The following is a 14,899-nucleotide window of genomic DNA, read 5'->3' on the forward strand; positions in this document are numbered from 1 at the left end:
ACCTATAGACATTTTAAGCTTAACATGTTCAGAACAAAACTCATTGGTTTTAGTTTTGTATTTGGTTTTCCTTCTAAGCCCCCTCTCTTCTTAACTTTCTAATTACTGTTGAGGGTACCACCACCCTCTCAATCACCCAGATATGCAATTTGGCTGTCATCCTTGGTTCCCAATTCTCTCTCATCCCTGACAAGTCCTAGTGATTTTACATTTACATATAAGTTATAGTAATAAAATTCTTCATATCTTGGCCTCCTCCAATTATTTCAGTATTCTTAGAGATCACTCCCCTCCTATAGGTGTTTCACTGGCTGTCTCCCATGTCTGAGATGTTCTCCCTTCACATCTCTGCTCACTGGGTTCCCTGACTTTCTTCAAGTCTCAGCTAAAGTGGCACCTTCTGCAAGAAACTTTGTTCAATAACGTTAAAAGTTAATTCCTTTCCTCTGTTGACTGTCTCCAATTTGTACTGTATACTTTTCTTCTACATCATTGTTTACATGTTATTTATCCCATGAGAATATGAGCTCTTTAATAGGCTGTCTTTGGCTTTTCTGTAGACCCCCTGAACTTCACACAATGCCCAGCATTTAGAAGACTCTTAATAAATGTTTGTTGACTTGACTCTGCTTGTTGAAATTTTATCCATCCATGAAGGCTGAACTCAAATTATGCTATTTTCATGAGACATTCTGTGAGATTCGCCACCACCCTCTTGCAAGAACATGACATCCCCCTTCTCAGAACATAGCTTATATTTTGCATCTTTCTTGTAATATGTATGCTTACTTAATAACACAAATGATATGCCATTAACCATATAGCCAGAGGAGAGTCAACACCCAGAAGATGTTGTTGTGGCAGCACTGCAGATATGAACTCCTCCTCCTTGCATGCTGCCTAGGTCATGTGGCTCTAGCTACATGTTTTCCCTAAGGCTTTACTCTTCATGCAGAATCTTATGTGTATTTGATTTCCCCACTGACAGTATGTGTATTTGTAGAAAGTAGTGTCTAGGTTTATAGGAAAAAAGTTCACTGTATCTTTTATGAAAATACTAATTCATTAAATGCCTGTGTTTTGAATTAATCATTTTCTCTAGTTAATTGGATACAAAAAATAAACATATGGTCAAGGGAGATCATGAACCATGGTTTTAAGCAAATATAAATTCTCAGAGTACCATGAACCTAGAGTAGCTATTCTGGAGGGCTATCCCACATTTGACTAGGAAAGGAGTTAGTGAACAAAAAAAACACCTTCAGCTATACTATCCAATTTCTTGATCTCTAATTTGGTATCTTAGACCAATAGATTTGGATGGGATAGAACTGAAAAGCTATTATCAATGTGTCTTAGTATAGCCTTCCTACTCTGGTCCTACACTGAAGAGCAAAAACTCAAGCAATTTCAGAACTAAGCGTAGGTTTATTTAATTTTTGTTTATTTATTTATTTATTATGAAGCATTCAGGGTTAAGTGACTTGCCCAAGGTCACACAGCTAGTAAGGGCCAAGTGTTTGAGGCTGCATTTGAACTCAGATCCTCCTGATTCCAGGGCTGATGCTCTATCCATTATGCCACTTAGCTACCTTGATTTTTTCTTATTTGTGTACATGCCATTTTCTCCCAGTAGAATGAAAATTCTGAATAGGCTGGCCCTGTTTCACTGTTTTTGTATTTCCACCATTTAGCACTGTGTCTGACACATAGCAGGTATTTAACAAATGCTTGTTAATGGACTGATTGAAACAGTAATAAGGGGCCTTCACCAGACATGCTGGGTAGAGATACTACAGATATGGGCAAAAGAAAATGCCCAATAAAATGAAAGTATTTTATGGATTAAGGGAATCTCAAGACAAAATTCCAGATGAAAACAATTTCATAACAATTGTAAATAGAATCCCAGAAAAGAAACAATGGATTTATCATAAGGCTTCCAAGCAGGGATGAAAGAGATGAGACAAGAAAAGAGAAAGTTATTTAAGAAATCGTCTGTTCAGCATATAACCTCTGATGAAGATTTGATGTTGAAGAAATAAAATAGATTGATACAAATCTATGAGAACAAACAAAAAAATGATCAAATATATGAAGAGGAAGTTATCAAAATAAGAAATATAAGCTATCAACAAGTGTGTGCAAGAATTTTCCAAATTACTAATAAAAGAAATCCAAATTAAAGCAATTCTGAGGTTTCAACTCATTCATCAACCTGGAAAAGAAAGATCACAAAAGGTGGCAATGGTAAATACTGAAGGGGTTGTGGGAAGACAGACTGTTGGTGGACCTGTTAGTTAATCTATCCATTTAGAAAAACAACTTAAAATTATATCAAGATTTTCCCTAAATTTTGCATTCTATTTACCCCTGAAATACCACAGCTAGGCATAAACTCCGAGAAATTCAAAGATAGAAGGAAAGTTCCCAAAATACTGAAATATACGTACCAGAATTTTTGGTCATAGCAAAGAAGTAAAAATAGAATATGTGCCTAACACTTGCCTGAACAATCTGTGATCAATGAATACAATGAAATATTAGTGTGCCATAAGGAATGATAGATACAAAAGCTCTAGAGAAACTTGGGAAGATATGAATATACACACGCAGAGTAAAGTATTCCTAACAAGGAAAACAATTTAGATGAATATTGTTGTAGGGTCCATAAAACTATAATTAACAAAATTAATTTTACAGTGTCTGAATTGTGTTTTTTTCTGAGCTTTGTTGTTCACATAAGGATATGTTTGCTTTTCTAGAATTTTGAAGCTGCAAGTGCCATTTTATTTGTTTCATGAAACAGAAATTATATTGCTTACTAAAATATACATTATATAACATTTGTACTTAGCTACATTAATAATTTTTGTGTATTGAAAATTAATAATCTTGCTCTACCCCCCCCCCCAGAAGGATGAAAGGCCTTTATTTCTCATTTTGAATCATTCATGGGAGAACAGCCCAATATCATTGCCCTGTCACTAGCCAGGGTGTTTAGAACTGGCTTGTATTCTGTAAACAATGCAATTGTCGTTGCTTGTCGTTTATTGCACTTTCACGCTGAAATAAGGTAGGTCTTGTTCTGTTTCTTCAATTATAACTTATAGGTAACATAAATAAGTATCCATCTGGGTCCAAACAGGCCCATAACACCTGGAATCAGTGGCAAGATCCTCCCCTTACCCATCTCTTTCCCCACTTAGCCTAACCTGAGAAATATGGGAAACATTCCAATACCATACTAGCATCCTCCTCAGTTCCTGCACTGAAAGTTCCCAAAATGTAGATCTGGAAGTGGAAGTTTCTATGAAAGTCAAAGAAAGCTACCAATCTTCTTCAGTTGATAGATGTATGATGAAAAGATGTCTGGATCTGGGGTCAGACAATCTGAGTCCACACTCTATCTCTGCCATTTACCAACTGTGTAACCTTGGATAAATTAGTTAATCTTTCTTGGGTTCCAGTTAAATCCTTTGCAAAATTAGGGTTTGAACTAAATGATCTCTAAGGTCCCATCAGTCTCAGTCTGTGATGAGCTGAAGGATGCATGGAGAAGACAGATAAGAGAAAGACAACTTCTGAATGGTAAATGGGAAGGTCTCAAAGACAAATTTGCCTTGACAGAAGTGCTAAACACATATTCTGGAGCTATGAAAGATAGAGAGTAATACATACAGCATGGAATGACCACTAGCCTATACATAATTAATATGTTTATCCATGTATAAGCATTATTAATACTATTACCAGCATTTTAATGTAAATTAATAGCACTAGAATCATTATACACATTTAATATGATATAGATAGAAAAGACTTACTAAGGAGTAATAAGGTTATATATAGAAGAGTTTCTACACCAACTGTACAAATTATGAATATTTTTTAAATAAATGATGGGGTAGAAGGTAACATGCTGAGACTTTATTGGATTAATTTTATGTCTGTATTAACAATGTAATTGTATGATAATTAAGCCCCCATATTACAGTAAAGTAACAGTAGGATTTTACTTAAATTCACACACGACCTATTTTAAAAACTCTGTTCCATTAATTATTGCTACTAAATTTGTATTGAACAAAGCAAAAATTAGTTCATATTGTTATATACAAGTAATATTTTAATGCTTAGGAACAACTGGGAGGTTTCAGGGTAGGTTAGAAGCCTTGAAATCTGAGAGAAAAAGGCTAATTATTTATAGGTTTCCTGATTTTTTTCCCTTCAAGATATAATAGTTTTAATAGCTCAATTTCACTGGTTTTTTTTAAAAAAATAAAATACAGCATTTTAAGTCAGCTGGTCTCTTGAATATGTTCTATATTTTTTTTCTTTTATACTTGTCTTTTAGTATTATTTTTTATGTTCATTATTATTACAGCTTTTTATACTATAACAAATTCTTTATATGGAAACTCTCACCCTGCACCAGAACTCTCCCTTGTAATAAAGAATAACACTTCATAAGCAAAAGCAATCAAAACACTGTAGCTGACCTTCTGCAACTATCATCTCCCACATTTCTCTCAAGGAAAGGGAAGTGTGTTTTTCCTCATAAGTCATCTGAAAGCAAGATTGGTCATGGCATTTGATCTGAGTGCAGCTGCCAGTTATTTTGCATATTATTCTGATTCTGCTTCCTTCCATCTGCATCTCCACTAGATTAGAGTATCCTGATAGACTTTTTCTATTTCCAACCACCCTCCACTTAGCTCCCAAAGTAATCTTCCCCAGTTGTAGATATGTACATGTCATTCTTCCTATGCAATAAATTTCAGTGGCTCCCTATTACTTCTAGAATCAAAGATAAACTCTTCAATTTGGCATTTAAAACTTTTAACAACCAGACTACTTCCTATTTTTCCAGCCTATTTACACTTCACTTACCTCAACATGCTATTCCTGTTTGCTGTTCGCTATTCCTTGAACATGATACTCCATCTCCCATCTCTGTGCTTTTATTCTGACAGTTCCCCATCCCTGAAATGCTCGTCCTTTACCTCTTATTCTTTCTGGCTTCCTTTGAGACTAAACTCAAATCCCACCTTCAACAGAAGACCTAATTTGGTTTCCCTAGCCTTTCTGAGGTTACCTTACATCTACTCTGTTTATAGTTGTGTGTATCTAATTATTTGCATCGTGTTTCCTCTATTAGAGGCAGCTATACATACAGTGGATTGAGTGCTAAGCCTAAAGTCTGGAAGAATCATCTTTGTGATTTCAAATCTGCCCTCAGACATTTACTAGTTGTGTGACCCTGTGCAAGTCACAACCCTATTTGCCTCAATTCCTCACCTGTAAAATGAGCTGGAGAAGGAAATTGCAAACCATTCCAGTATCTTTGCAAAGAAAACTCCCAATTGGCATCATGAAATGTCAGAGACAATTGAAAAGATAAAATAATAATTAATAATAATAATACCTCTCCATTAGAATGTGATGTCCTTGAGGGGAGAAATCATTTTTTACCTTTCTTTGTATCTCTAGTGCTTAACACATTGTCACGTACTAAATCTTTAATGAATGCGTATTGACTAATTCATTGATTGTCTGAAGAATCCCCTGACCTGATCCAGAGCAAAACAAGTGAACAAACACAATGACCCACATAACAGAAAGAAAAAGAATACTGACATCAGAACTTGGAATGACCAATCTTGATTTAAAAATAATGGAACACACCTTCCTCTTCTCAGTAGAAAGGTAATACCTTATTCTGTGAGGAACAAAGCATATGCTGTCAGACATAGTCGATGTGTGAATTTGCTTTGCTTAACAGTATTCTTTTTTTTAACATAAGAGGGGGCGCTATCAAGGAGGGAAATTAAAAAGGGAAATGAAAGCATAATAAAAAAATCAACAAAACATTTTTTTCTATTTTTTAATTAAATATTTTTAGTTTTAAACATTGATTTCCACAAGATTTTGAGTTACAAATTTTCTCCCCATTTCTACCCTCCCCCGCACCCCAAGATGGCATATATTCTGATTGCCCCTTTCCCCAATCTGCCCTCCCCTCCATTACCCCACCCCCACCCCTCACCTTTTCTCCTTTCCCCTAACTTTCTTGCAGGGCAAGATAGATTTCTATACCCCATTGCCTGTACATCCCATTTTCCAGTTGCATGCAAAAACATTTTTTTTTGAGCATTTGTTTTTAGAGCTTTGAGTTCCAAATTCTCTCCTTTCTTCCCTCCCCACCCACCCTCCTTGATAAGGCAAGCAATTCAACATAGGCCACATACGTATAACTATGCAAAACACTTCTACAACAGTCATGTTGTAAAAGACTAACTATATTTTCCTCCATCCTATCCTGTCCTCCTTTATTCAGTTTTCTCCCTTGACCCTGTCCCTTTTCAAAAGTGTTTGCTCTTGACTACCTCCTTCCCCAATCTGCCCTCCCTTCTATTACCCCCACTTCTTATTCCCTTCCCCCCTACTTTCCTGTAGGGTAAGATACCCAGTCTTACTTAAGTCAAATACAATTAGAGCAAGATTAACTCATTCCCTTTCACTGCCCCCTCTTCCCTTCCATTATAACTGCTTTTTTTTGCCACTTTTATATGAGATAATTTACCCCATTCTATCTCTTCCTTTCTCCTCCCAATATACTCCTCTCTCACCCCTTAATTTTATTTTTATTTTTTTTAGATATCCCTTCATATTCAACTTACCCTGTCCCCTCTGTCTATATATATGCATATTCCCTTCACCTACCCTAATACTGAGAAAGGTCTCATGAGTTACAAATATCATCTTTCCATGCAGGAAGATAGACAAAACAGTTCAACTTTAGTAAGTCCCTTATGATTTCTCTTTCTCATTTACCTTTTCATGCTTCTCTTGATTCTTGTATTTGAAAGCCAAATTTTCTATTCAGCTCTGGTCTCTTCATCAAGAATGCTTGAAGTCCTCTATTTTGTTGAAAATCCATATTTTGCCCTGGAGTATTATACTCAGTTTTGCTGGGTAGATGAGATTTGACCCCCAGAATATCATATTCCAAGCCCTTCTATCCCTTAAAGCAGAAGCTGCTAGATCTTGTGTTACCCTGATTATGTTTCCACCATATTCGAATTGTTTCTTTCTGGCTGCTTGCAATATCTTCTCCTTGACCTGGGAACTCTGGAATTTGGCTACAATATTCCTAGGAGTTTTCTTTTGGGGATCTTTTTCAAGAGGTGATAGGTAGATTCTTTCAAATTCTATTTTACCCTCTGGTTCTAGAATATCAGTGCAGTTGTCCTTGATAATTTCTTGAATGATGATGTCTAGCTCTCAGGTAGTCCAATAATTTTAAAATTATCTCTCCTGGATCTATTCTCCAGATCAGTAGTTTTTCCAGTGAGGTATTTCACATTGTCTTCTATTTTTTCATTCTTTTGGTTCTGTTTTATAATACCTTGATTTCTCATAAAGTCATTAGCTTCCACTTGCTCCATTCTAATTTTTAAGGTAATATTTTCTTCAGTGGTCTTTTGGACCTTCTTTTCCATTTGGCTAGTTCTGCCTTTTAAGGAATTCTTCTCATTGGCTTTTTGGAGCTCTTTTGCCATTTGGGATAGTCTATTTTTTTAAGATGTTATTTTCTTCAGCATTTTTTGGGGTCTACTTTAGCCAGTTGTTGACTTGTCTTTCATGATTTTCTTGCATCACTCTCATTTTTCTTCCCAATTCTTCTTTTACTTCTTTTATTTGATTTTCCAAATCCTTTTTTGAGGTCTTCCATGGCCTAAGACCAATTCATATTTTTATTGGAGGTTTTTGATGTAGGATCTTTGATTTTATTGACTTCTTCTGGCTGTATGTTTTGATCTTGTCACTGAAAAAAGATTCTATAGTCTGAGTCTGAGTCCTTTTATGCTGCCTGCTCATTTCCCCAGCCAATTACTTAACTTTTGAGCTTTATTAGGGTATGACTGCTTTCAGAGTAGAGAGTGCTTTGTCCCAAGCTTCAGGCATTTTGCGCTATTGCTTTCAGAGCTACTTCTACTCTGAGGTGGTATGACATTCCTCTGCTGGCCTGTGCTCTGGTCTGTGAGTGCAAGCACTCCTTCATGCAGTATAACTACCGGGAGGACTCCCTCTCCATAGCCACCACAAGCTCTGCCACACCAGCTTTCCTCCCCCAAGAACCACTTACCAGGTTTGTGACCCAGATCCAAGCAGGGCAAAGCAAGAGAACCCTGCCTCTGCACCAGCAAAGTGCTCCCTGCACTCCCACTCTGATCTGCTGCTTGATTCCTCCCACTCTGTGGCCCTGGTGCTGTGCCACCTCTAGGCCCTTGGGCTGGAGCTGGACCGCGCACTTCTTTCAACCAGATCCATAAGTTTTCCCACTGACCTGTTCTGTTGTCTTTGGAATTTGAGGTTGAGAAGTGTTGTAACTGCCACAGCTCAGTAATTCATGACCTTAAGGCCTGTTCCACCCAACTCCCTGTCTGGCCTATCCTGGTGCAGCCCATGCTGGGCTGTGCTCAGCTCCCAGCATGGTGCGATAGACCCTTTCCAGTGACCATCCAGGCCATCTTGGGCTGGAGACTTGTTTCCCTCTGTTATTCCGTGGGTTCTGTAGTTCTAGAACTTGTTCAGAGTCATTTTTCACAGGTGTTTGGAGAGGTTTGGGGCAGAACTTAAGCAAGTCCCTGTTTTCAGGCCACCATCTTGGTTTTGCCCATCAAAACATTTTTATAAAGAGCAATGAAGTGAGTTATATGCCTTGACAAAGTTTGATTGTCCACTTACTGACTGTGTTAGTGAGTTTCCACATTTCACTCTGAAACCCAGTTGCCTCAATCATCTGTGAAATGAGAATAATATTAACTAACACTAGCTACCTCACAAGCCTATTGTGAAGAAAGCATTGTCAAAAACCTAAGTGCAATATAAATGCATTATTATTAATATTAATAAACTATACAATTTAATCTTCCCCTCTATACCTTCGCACAAGCTGCCCCAATGCATGAAATTAATTCATTTACTCCTTTCTGGTGCCTCTTAGAGATCTCAGCTGCCTTCAAGGCAGAGCTCAAATGGCATCTCCTAGACAGGCCCTTCCCATTAAAATTTTATTTATTTATGTACCTATTGTATGCCCCAAGTAGGAGGTAAGCTTATTGAAATCAGACCCCATTTTATTCTAACACTTAGAACAATGCTTTCAATGTGGGCCAGACATGTGACTTCAGGACAATGAGAACTTGGATGTGGAAACCAAATGCATTTTGGCAGCATCTCTTTATAAAATACAGTCATTGAGAGTTTCCTGTGAAGTTAAATGACTTGTGCATAGTCATACAACTAGTATGTGCCAAGAAGCAGAATTTGTACCTAAACCTTTGCTTCTAAAACTCTTTATCTATTATGCCACAATACTTCTCCAAACTTGCATGTAGTAGGGAAAGTACTAGGTGTTACAATGGATACAGTTCTATATTTGAAATCATAAAGACCTGAGTTCAAATCCTGTCTGAGATGTTTAAAAGCTAAGTGGCCATGGGCAAGTCACTTAACCTTTCAGTGCTCCCAGAATTAAATGTGACAGATGAGTTGTTGATCTGTATTCATGGGGGAGTTTGTATACTGGGAGTTTCATATATACAAATATATATGTATGTGTATGTATATATATATATATATATGTATATGCATATATGTGTGTATATATGTGTTCATAGATAGATACAGATATTTATATCTGTATATAGATACATATACATATACATGTATGTATGTATATGTGTATGTATATGTATATACCCATTGATTTATGTATAGAATAAAAAATGCAAGGCATTATACTACATGCTGAGGATAAAAAGGCAAAAATGAAACACTTCTTAGGGAAGTGTTTAAGGGGGGGAGATAACATGTATGTTATACATGGGTATAGATATATAGACTTATGTCTATATATCTATATATTATATGTGTGCATGTGTGTATAATTCTACCAAATTCTTTCAAGACAAGAGAGAGCACTAATTACTAAATACATGTATATGTGTTTATATGTATATATATGCATACGTATGTGTATATACATGTATATACACATATATATTTCGACAAATATATTCAAAATCTCTACCACAAAGTGCTATATTCTCCCAGCAGAATGACTATTGGCAGCTCAAGGAGTGTACTCTGGGGATTGGAGGAAAGGAGTAAGACTTGAGAGGATCAGGATTCAAAAAGAAAGAAAAAGGAAAGAAGCCATATATCAAAGTTTAATTGTGTTAAAAGTAAAGAGAAACTTTAGTAGATTGGTTAAAATTTGTACCAGATTGGCAATGGGGAAACACTGGTCTCCCATCTCACTATTTCATCTCTAGTTATATATCATTTGTAATCAAACCTATATATTCAAAAATGTGAAAACGTGTAAACTAATCTAATTTCATTGGCAAATCCTGAGAAGGCATGAGAAGGCAGTCTTATTACAATACCAGGTGGCGGCTTACACATTCTAATTCCTCATTCCCTAAAGTGAAACCACACGGAAATAGCGTCCCCTTTAAGAAAATATGATCAGTGCCATTGCACAGTAGAAGTAGGATATGAAATAAGCACAAACATCTAGGATGCATACCAGAAGACATCATTTTCAAGTCAGTCATCTCACTTACAAAGCAGAGTGCGTCTTCATCGGCAGTGTATATTTGGCAGTTCCGTCTGGTTGCATTTTTAATGATAGTTAAAAATATCATCTACTGTAGCCAGCGTATCATAGGATCTTTTCAGTATTTGACAGTTTTGACAGACATTATTGATTTGGCCAGCAACGGCAGCTAACCAGAAGGGGACAATGTGACAGTTTTATGTAACAAAAGGCACAGTGTCATGTCAACTGAACTAAATGTTGTACAGAGTGACAGCAGGACAAAAACTCCTTTCAGACTTAATTTTCTGCTTCATTTTTTCCCCTACCATCAATACATAAGGCAGTGCAGTAGGTGACACAAATTAGCAGGATGGAGCGAAAGGTCTCTCCCTGCCTCTGTTGCTATACTTGACTACTTTCCACTATGGTCCTTGCAATTATTTTTAGGTTGAATGAACAAGAAGAGCAGCTTATAGCAATCAACCTACCCCTATAGGAGAAAATATATCCCTTATCAAGATGCTTTATATGTTTCTCCTAGGTGGCTTTTGGGAAAAAGATGAAAGAAAAAAAGTCCCCCATCTGCTAGGTCATGCCTACAAGACACATTCTGTCAAGTCTTAAAAGCAACAACAGCTTTGCCTGTGGGATACCTATAATTATTATGCGGGGCAGCCCTAGGCCTGCTGCCGTGCATTGTTCTGCTAACACAAGACAGAGGGAGAACAGTGGCTCCAGGCTGTGAGTTGATCAAGTGAAACTTTTCGATTTTGTTCTCATGAGGATCCAGCATCGTGTGGAGACCACGAGTGGCTGTCTTTGGCTTTCCTTTAGGCTTGGCAGATTGAATCTGTCATGCTGAGTTAAACAATGACTCTAGGACATAAGCTTTCCGGCCCCTGTCATTTTTTCCTCCTAATTCAATCTACGTTTAATCAATGAAAGTAATTTCTTGTTTGTTTAAGTCGACTATCCAATGGATTTTTGGGATTTTCTAATAATACACCTTCACCTTGACCCTCTCCATTCCCTGCCCCCCCCCCACCTTTGACTACTCTTTCAAAAATGGGATCATTGGCAATGGTGATTCTTTACCATTGCCGAATTGCTCAGTACCCACTGTGTCTTGTCTTATGTGTACACTGGATAAAATTTTGCAAGTATGGCAATGACAAAAAGTGAAAAAATTGAATAACAGTAACATGACAAAAATCATAAGAATATTATCATTAGAATTTGTGGGATTCTAATATCACTTTCAGATAACACAAATAGAAGCTGCTTTTGTTTGGACATTTATTTTCCTTAGAAGTATAATGGCTTGCCTTTTCTAGACACAGGCTATCACTGTTATTGAAGAGTAGCCAGTAGTGACTTATGCAAGTTCAAGGACTTTATTGATCGGTCTAGCTATTCTTAATCAAAATCTGTCTTCCTTTCCACTCATAGTGATTAAATAAGTCTGAGGAGCTTGACATCAAGACTTCAACTTTTTTATTGGTTCTTGGCACTCCCAAAAAGTGCTGAACTCAACATTTTAGTAACTAACAGTCACCAGCCAAGAAAGCAAAATATGAGATAAACTTTGGGGCAAATGGCACCACTTATATCTAGAAAACTAATTAAATCTACTCAAGATAAATCAGTGATAGTTTGAGTGCTTAGAAAGGAAAGAAATCTCTCTCAATATATGTATACTTAAACACACATATATGCATGTAAAGTACTTTGTTATATTAAAATATAGTGTTTAAAAATTTCATAAATTTTTTGTCCTTAGAAATTCATGATGAAATTGTGCCAAGTATATGATGGTCAGCAGTGATATGCATGCTCTGATTCAGGATTCCCCTGTGAATAATGACACATGAGCAAGGAATTCAAAAAGGAAGAACACTGAAAGGAGAAGTCATGGTAAAGAATTCTGACACTGAGGAAGGGGTAATGACCATGGAGAGGAAAGAGGTTCATTCATCCGCATCATGGACTTACCTTTGGATAGATAGGCATTGCTATTCTACTTTGAAGAAACCCAATAGAATTTGCCCCAGTATTAATTATATAGGAATGGCAGTGAGTAAACGATCTCCACTAAGAGAGAAGATAGAAACTAGGATGTATATTTTGAGACCTGCATTTGTGACATGGAAAGTAAAACAGACTTTAGCTGCCTTCCTGTCTTGTACCAGCACATGTGGCATTCAGGAAAGATACCAGATGTCCTAGAGTTCTTGCATCTATTAATCTGAGCAGTTGACTGGTTTCTGAGTGGAAATCTGGTTTGTGCTCAGCTTCCAACTATAACCAGAGCTGAGTATGGAATTGTCTAATTTTTGCCCTCTCTGTTGCTTGGAGGAGGCCAGAGTAGGACTTGGGGAATTGTGGTTTGGAAATCGTATGTTGAACTGAAATTAGATATTAACCTAACTACTCTATCTTACCACTTTCATACCCAGATTTGTTCTCAACTACCATAACTCAGCAACCTCTCTTTCCTTGAGATGTATAACACCCAGATATAGCACTCTATCCAGATCCTGGATGCTGTTATCTCTGGGACCTAGATCAATCAAGCAACAAGCATTTATTAACCTCCTACTATTTGCCAGGCAGTGCTAGGTGCTAGTAATACAGAAACAAAATCAAAATAGTTGCTTACCTTCAAGAAGCTTAAATGCTAGTGGAGGATAGATACGTATAAGTAAATAAACAATATATACCAAATATATACCAAATAAATACAAGGAAGAAAAATAAACAAACAATATATACCAAATATATGCCAAATAAATACGAGGAGATAAACATTTATTAAGCCTCTAGGATGTGCCAAGCACTTTGCTAAACACTTTCCAGATACTGTCTGGAGGGGAGAGCATTAATAGCTGGGGAGATCAGGAAAGACGTCATGTAGGTGATGTGAGTTAAATTGTAAAAAATGTAAGTTATTCTAGGAGGGAGATGTAAAGATGGAGTGCATTCTGGGCATAAGGCAATAGCCACTGCAAAAACAGTCACGTGGAAGCAATACTAGCTAGGAGGTAAGTATGGTTGGCACATAGGTAAATTAAGAGGAGTTAGGTATAACAGTTATAAAGGGACATTGGAGACAAGTTGTAAAGATCTTTTATAAGTAAAACTGAGTCCATGTTTGATCCTAGAGACAACAGTGAGCCTCTGGCATTTATGCATTAGAGAGTTACTTAGACTTTCATCTTAGGACAATTACTTTAACATCTGCAATAATCTAGGCAAGAAATGATGAGGGTCTGAACTAGGGTGGTGGTTATGAGAATAAAAAAAGGGAGTGGAAACAAGACATGTAGAGGTACAAACAATGGGATTTGGTAATTGATTACATATATGGGGTGAGGGAGAGTGAAGAGTCAAAGAAATACCAAAGTTTCAAATCTGGTCGACTCGAAAGATGCTAATGACCTCAAGAGCAATACGAAAGGTCAGAAAGAGAATTTTTTTGAGAAAAAGTTGATAGATTCTTTTTTTAGACATGTTGAGTTTAAGAAGATACTGGACATGAAGTTTGAAATCTGTAATAAGTACTTGGAAAGGCATTACTGAAGCTCAGGAGAGAAACAAAAGCTAGATGGATAGCTCAATGATTCATAATGGAGATGGTAATTAAATATATAGGAACTGATGAGATCACCATTAAGAAAATGCAAAAAGACAGAGAAGGTCCAAAACAGAGCTTTAGATTATGCACAGCATTAGTGATACAACAGGAATGATGACCTTAAAGTAGAAAAACCAAGAGAGTTTCCTTGGAGTACTAAAATCTTTAAGTGGTTTTTGAGGGTCACACAACCTCTGTGTTCACGAATGCTGTCACCAGAGAGTGTTAGCAAAAATTCAACATCCCAAAGTTTTTAATGGAAAAGTCTTTTTGCCAGGACATCTTGGGCTATTGGTTATTATCAATCCATGGTGTGATAGGACTGATATTTGAAGGTTAATTGGTGTATTCTGCCCACCCCACCTCCACCACCTCAATGCACAAAATGCAGAGACTTCACTTCCAGGGTATTCCTCCTTTCCCAATCTTTAGGAATTAGCTTTCTTGCAAAGGAAACAAAGCTGTCTACAGGTACTGATTGGCTCCAGGTTTTCAACTCACCTTTCTCCACACCCAAGGCATAAAGAGTCCAAGTCGTGGCCATTTGGGTAATGGTGGCCTCTCAGATTTAGTTGACTCCTGAAGACCATATGAGTTGCTATGTCCTTCACAATATTCTGACCTGGTTGCCAGACATGTTTCCATAAAGA

Source organism: Trichosurus vulpecula, chromosome 1 (genome assembly GCF_011100635.1).
Source record: "Trichosurus vulpecula isolate mTriVul1 chromosome 1, mTriVul1.pri, whole genome shotgun sequence".
Classification (NCBI taxonomy): Eukaryota; Metazoa; Chordata; class Mammalia; order Diprotodontia; family Phalangeridae; genus Trichosurus; species Trichosurus vulpecula.